This window comes from Tupaia chinensis, unplaced genomic scaffold (genome assembly GCF_000334495.1).
Source record: "Tupaia chinensis unplaced genomic scaffold, TupChi_1.0 Scaffold146525_1, whole genome shotgun sequence".
Classification (NCBI taxonomy): domain Eukaryota; kingdom Metazoa; phylum Chordata; class Mammalia; order Scandentia; family Tupaiidae; genus Tupaia; species Tupaia belangeri.
The window spans coordinates 850,447-856,969 of record NW_006206380.1 but is presented as its reverse complement, the minus strand read 5'-3'; the positions used below and the strand labels follow the sequence as shown (position 1 = coordinate 856,969).

General features: G+C 44.6%; 1 pseudogene; it reads left to right on the top strand.

Moving 5' to 3' along the window:
• Window positions 1–3,453: 3,453 nt before the first annotated feature.
• The window catches only part of LOC102496010 (BRI3-binding protein pseudogene), a 3,660-nt pseudogene continuing 590 nt past the window's right edge, over window positions 3,454–6,523 (top strand).

Sequence of the window (6,523 nt, the reverse complement as noted above, 5' to 3'; positions counted from 1 at the left end):
TGTTTTTGCCAATCTTGCTGTGATTGCCTTGGAGAGGATCTTCTTGGGTTGATTCTACTTGGGGTCCTATGTATTTCTTGGGTCTGGATATTTAAATGCCTTTCTAGGTTTGGAAAATTTTCTTCCAGAATTTCATTAAGTAAATGATCAATGCCCTTATTATTTTCTTCCTCTTCTAGGATACCAATTATCCAGATGTTGGAGCACTTGGTGGTATCCAGTATTCCTTGTCTATTGTCCTCATTTTTCTTGGTTGTTTTTTCAATCTTCTTGATACTCTTTTCTAGGTCAGGGTTTTTGTCTTCTACATTTGAGATTTGATTGTCTGCGTGATCTAATCTACTCTTAATATTTTCCAGGGAGTTTTTAATTTCTTGTATCACATTCTTCACCCCTAATAGTTCCATTTGATTCTTTTTAAAGGTGTCTATTTCTTCTTTCAAATCATGAAAGGACTTCCTCATCTCCTGGAGAGCATTGTCTCTCTTCTCTTGCACCTCAGTTAGTTTGGTCACTACAAATATTCTGCCGGGTCCAGCCTCAGCAGGGGTGGGTTGACTCGTTGGAGGCAGCACAGGTGAACAGAATTAGGCTAAAACCTGAATACTTTTTAGCATGTTTTTAGCCAGCTACAGTCAGTGCAAAACTCCAGATCGCAGCCCCGTGGCTCTTAAGACATGCGTATTTATTGAGGGATGTTTAGGAAGTAAGGGGGATGAGGGGTAGTAAAAAATCTACTCTAAGGAACAGGGTATACAAAACATGGAAACAATAATTATAAAATATGTTGTTTGTCTTGTCAGATTAGGTAAAATCAATCGCAGTTTTTAGGATGAGGAAGTTCATTTGTCTGTTGTATCTTCTTCTTAGATCTTGATTACTGGGAAGGGTCTTTCAAAGAGGGGGCTTGCAGGATGTTTGATAGCCTCAGTCCCAGGCCAGTTTGATAACTTCAGTCCCGGGCCAAGGCGGCAACATTGCTGGTAACAAAGGCTTAGATAGAAATCTTGTCTTGTTAAGTAAAGACACAGTTAATATATGGACTATCTATATATTACAACAATAGAGGGTGAGTCTGTTATCTATATGGGAAAGGAAGATGATCTTGTAGCTCAGGAGACAACACAGGATGTTTTATTAGTTTTTTATAGTCAACAGCACATATATGAGAAACTCTTTTTAGCTGAAAACTACCTGTTGCTTTAGATAACAGCTCCCAGCTAAAATAATCTTTCCCTGAAGCCTTCAGGTTTGTTCATCCTGTCGTCGTCAGTCAGGCTTTTCCTTTCTTAAAAAGTCCATGGGTTTTTGTTTTATTTGCTGAGTCTGTCAATTAGTGAGTTCTTTTGTTTTATCTCTGGGTGAATTTGCTGACTTTGCCTAGCAGGAGCTAACTTTGGCCTGTAGCTTTAGCAAGGGGTATTTACATAAAACTAGCCTTAAACTAACTTAATCTACATATGTTACTAACGCTAATTTGGCTTATACTAACTTAATCTTAACATATGTTAATTTTGGCTAAAACAGACAGGTGGGAGAGTCTCAAACTTCCCGCCCTCCCCCTGTCTTAGGAAACCACATTCCTACAAGATCACTAATTGACTTTATTGTAATGGTTGGGGGTGATATTTTACCCTTGCAGGGTACCATAATAACAGTAAAACTCACAGCAGAGAAATTAACTACAGGCCAGTAAAATGACACAAGGAGTGTTAGTAAACCGCCGTCCTTGTCTCGCAGTTTCTTCCCAGCCCAGGCCTTGCCTTTAGACATGGGAGACAGCCTTTTTACCAGCTTGTGTTGTCTGCATGCTCCCATCAATATTCCAAATTGCTTATCTGTCATGTCCACAACATTCATTATGTTGTCTGTGGGTGATGTTGGATTGATGTTTTGCCTTGAAAGAGAGACATTTGTTGGTTGCTCTTGTTTCTTGTGCCTCTATGATTGTTCCTAGTTATCTGGTGGCCTAAACATTCCTTCTAACTTATTCAAGGTACCTTTGAGGGTTCAAAGGTGTGCAAGAGTAGAAAATTGGCAGTCTCTCTTCTGGTCTGCCTCCATGTTGCTCAGCAGTACCCTTCAGTGTTGTCACAGGTCCTGGGTTACCAACAGTCCTCCCTGTTTCTAAAGAGTGATGAAACTCCAACTGAGAAAATGAGCTTCACCTCAGGAGCAATTAAAAGATTGTCCCACACCCAAGGTGTGTTCTGCACTATTCAAAAGACATAAGTTCTGAGAGTCCAAAGGAAAGTAGAAGTAAGGGGAATGAGCCATGGATCTGGTTGTTAGGACCTGCTGCCACAGTCAGCCTGGTGTCCAGCAATACCACTTAAATTGGTTTCCAGATGGGGTGGGGAGGGGTGCAAGTTCATCTTAAAGTCCCAAGACAAAATCCTGAGGTCCAAAAGTGAGTAGGTAGGGGTGAACAATGGGTCCCGGCCATTAGGGCTTGCAGCCACAGGCAGACTGGTGTCTGGTAATGCCAACTAAAATGGTATCCAGATGGGTTGGGGAGGGGTCTAAGTTCGTCTTAAAGTCTCAAGACACAAACCTGAGGTCCAAAGACGAGTACGGGGGAGGGGGGGTGCAGGGGGAGGAGAGTCATGGTCCAGGCCATTAGGACTTGCAATCACAGGCAGTTTGGAATTCACAATGCCACTTGAACCTTTCTCCCAATGGGGTGGAAAGGGGAAGAAATTTGTCTTAAAGCCCCAAGACACAAACCTGAGGTCCAAAGGCTAGTGGTGGGGGATGATCCACAGGTCCCAGCTGTTAGGGCCTGCAGCCATAGGCAGCCTGGTGTCCAACAATACCATTTGAACTGGTCTACAGGTGGAGAGGGTCACAAATTTGTTTCAAAGTCCCAAGACACAAACCTGAGGTTCAAAGATGAGTAGGGTGGGATGAGCCAGGAGTTAAAGCCCTTAGGGCCTGAAGCCACAGGCAGCCTGGTGTCAGGCAAGGCCTCTTGAACCAGTCTCTGAATGGGGTGGGGAGAGGCACAAGTACATCTTAAAGTAACAAGACACAAACTTGAGGTCCAAAGGAGAATAAGGGGGCAATGAGCCATGGGTCCCAGCCAATAGGGCCTGCAGCCACAGGCAGCCTGGTGTCCAACAATGACAGGAAATACCCCTTGAACAGGCCTCTAAATGGGGTGGAGAGGGGCACAAGTTCGTCTTAAAGTCCCAAGACACAAACCTGAGGTCCAAAGGCAAACAGGGGTGGATGAGCCATGGATCTCGGACATTACAACTGTAGTCACAGGCAACCTGGTGTCTGGCAAGACTGCTAGAACGGGTCTCTGGATGAGGTGGGGAGGAGCGCAAATTTGTCTTAAAGTCCCAAAACACAAACCTGAGGTCTATTGGCGGGGGAGGGGGGGATGAGCCACAGAACCTGGACTTTAGGGCCTGTAGCTACAGATAGCCTGGTGTCCGGCAATGCCGCATGAACCTGTCTCCAGATGGGGTGGCCCAAAGGCAAGTAGGGGTGTGAATGAGCCACGGGTCCAGGCCATTAGGGCCTGCAGCCACAGCCAGTCTGGTGTCCGGCAAGGCCTCTTGAACCAGTCTCCAATAGGGTGGGGAGAGTCACAAGTTCATCTTAAAGTCCCAAGACACAAACCTAAGGTGCAAAGGAGAGTAGAAGGGCTATGAACAATGGGTCCCGGCCCGTAGGGACTGCAGCCACAGGCAGACTGGTGTCGGGCAATGCCTCTTCAATAGGTCTCTGGATAGGGTGGGAAGGAGCACAAGTTTGTCTTAAAGTACCAAGACACAACTTGAGGTCCAAAGAATAGGGGGGCAATAAGCAACAGGTCCTGGTTGATAGGGCCTGCAGCCATAGGCAGCCTGGTGTCCAGTAATGCCACTTGAACTGGTCTCCAGATGGGGTGGGGAGGGGGTCAAGTTCGTCTTAAAATCCTAAGACAGAAACCTTATGTCCAAAGGCGCATAGGGGTGGATGAGCCACAGGTCCCAGCCGTTAGGGCCTGCAGCCACAGGCAGCCCAGTGCCTGGCAATGTTGCTTGAATAGGTCTCCAAATAGAGTGGGGAAGGGTGTAACTTCATCTTAAAGTCCCAAAACACAAAACTGAAGTCCAAAACTAGTGTGAGGGGATGAGCCATGATCCTGGCCATTAGGGCCTACAGCCACAGGTAGCCTAGTGTCTGGCAAAGCCGCTCGAACTGGTCTCCAGATAAAGTGAGGAGGGGTACAGATTCGTCTTAAAGTCCCAAGATATAAACTTGAGGTCCAAAGGCGAGTAGGTGAGGATGAGCCACCATCCCGGCCATTTGAGCTTGCAGCCATGGGCAGCTTGGTGTCCAGCAATGCTGCTTGAATTGGTCTCTAGATGGGGTTTGGTGGGGTGCAAGTTTGTCTTAAAGTTCCAAGACACAAATCTGAAGTCCAAAGGCGAATAGGGCGTAATGAGCCATCGGTCCTGGCCATTAGGGCCTGCAGCCACAAGCAGCCTGGTGTCTAGCAATGCTGTTTGAACTGGTTTCTGAGGTCCAAAAGCAAGTGGGAGTGGATTAGCCACAGGTTCTGGTCATTAGGTCCTGTGGCCACGGCAGCCTCAAAGCTACTGAGATTTTTTTAGGTTTGTTATTATGTTACAATATACCAGCAATAACTGAATAATATAGAAGTTATACTAGAATCAGAACCTATTGTAAAAAAAATCCTAAAACATGTCAGTTGGTTTTGGGATTAGTCAATGAGCAGCAAGGAGAATATCACTGTAGTTTTGGGAGAAGATGCTTTATCTTGTGTAGAACATTTAGTCAAAGTGCTTCTTGTCATAATCTGGAAGTAAGACTATGCACCTAATAAATTTGTGACATATTACAAGGAAGCTTAGAGACAGAATGAACTGCTTCTGTTGCCAACTGCCTTTGATAACATATTATGAGAAAGGGTTAGTATAACAAAATAAAGTGGACTGATTAAAATAGAAATTGAATAAAGAATTACAGAAAACATAACTGGTTTTCATCAAGATAAGCATGTGGCCATTAATGCACAGTTCAAGGGAAAAAACTGAATCAAGAGTACAGCCTTCACATCTTTTTTTTTTTTTTGGTGCCTCATATGTTCTATAAGCTAGGCAAGGACCAGCAGTTAGCGTAATGGCTATGTCGCTGGACTCCCATGTAGTCGATCACGGTTCGAGTGCTGGACTCAGTGGCTTAACCTCACTCCAGGCACATGTGCGTGCATGCCCAAGATCCCGAGAGGAGAATGGAGGAGAAGGGATTGTGGCATGGCCATCCCCCCTGGGGGGTGATTTCTAGCTTTCTGTCTCTCTGTCTCTCTGTCTGTCTGGTGAGCACATGCATCCTATAGCAAAAACCTCTCAAAAAAAAAGTATAAACTAGGCAAACAACTCCTATTATGAATATGGAATTTAATATTGGCATTAAAAATGAAAACAACAGCCAAGATGAAGCCAAATGTCTAAGATTATGTAACCAGGGGCTCACCGTCTCAAAACAGTCTTGAAAATGATATTGTTATTAGTCTATCAGTAATACATTAGTTTTCTATTGTACCTCTAACAAGTTGCCATAGACTTAGTGGTTTAAGGCAACACACATTTATTCTCTTATTCTGGAAGTCAGAAGCCTGAAATCAGTTTCAATGGGCTAAATAATGAAAAGCCATTATCAAGTCTAATTCCTTCTGAAGGCTCTGAATGGATAATCTGTTTCTTTTCCCTTTTCAGTTTGTAATGGCTATCTTCATTCTTGGTGTGTGGCCCCTTCCTGTATCTTCAAACCATGTCCCTCCAATCTCTATATCCATCTTAGTTTTCTGCTACTAATTCTCTTCCTTCTTTCTAATAAATACATTGTGACTACATTAGGCCCTCCCAGAAAGTTGAGGATAATATCTTCATCTCAAAATTGTTAATCATATTTGCAAGGGCCCCTTAACTAGGGATTAGGGCATGGATATATATAGGAAAGGGGTGTCATTATTCATCCTACCACAATCCATATAACCCTATCTAAAAGAGTAGACACTAGTCATGAGTCGTTACTGAGTTCATTTGAGTTTAAATGTGCTGTGAAAGTATGAAAATTTAAAGATTTATTATCAAAAAAGAAGGCAAAATATTTTTCAAGTTTTTTATTATTTAGAGATTAAAATTATAAAACATTATTATAAAAATTATTGAGTTAAACAAAATACATTATTAAAAATGAAAACAGGACCAGCAAATGGTATTGTGGTTATGTAGCTGACTCCCATGTAGTCGCCCACGGTTCTTGTCCCAGACCTAGCAGATTAAAATTCACGCCCAAGAGAGTGCAGCGCGCAGCCCCCAAGCGAGCGCGCCAACGCGGTCCTGGCCCAGTCCGCTGTGTCCCCGCGCGCGGCCCTCCACCAGCACCGTGACCCGCATCCCACCGGCCAGCACAGGCGCGCGCCTCTGGCAGGCCCCGGGCCTGGGCCAGGTTCCTGCCTCTGCTGCTGCCGCTACCCTCGCTGCTGGGCCCCGGAGCGGCA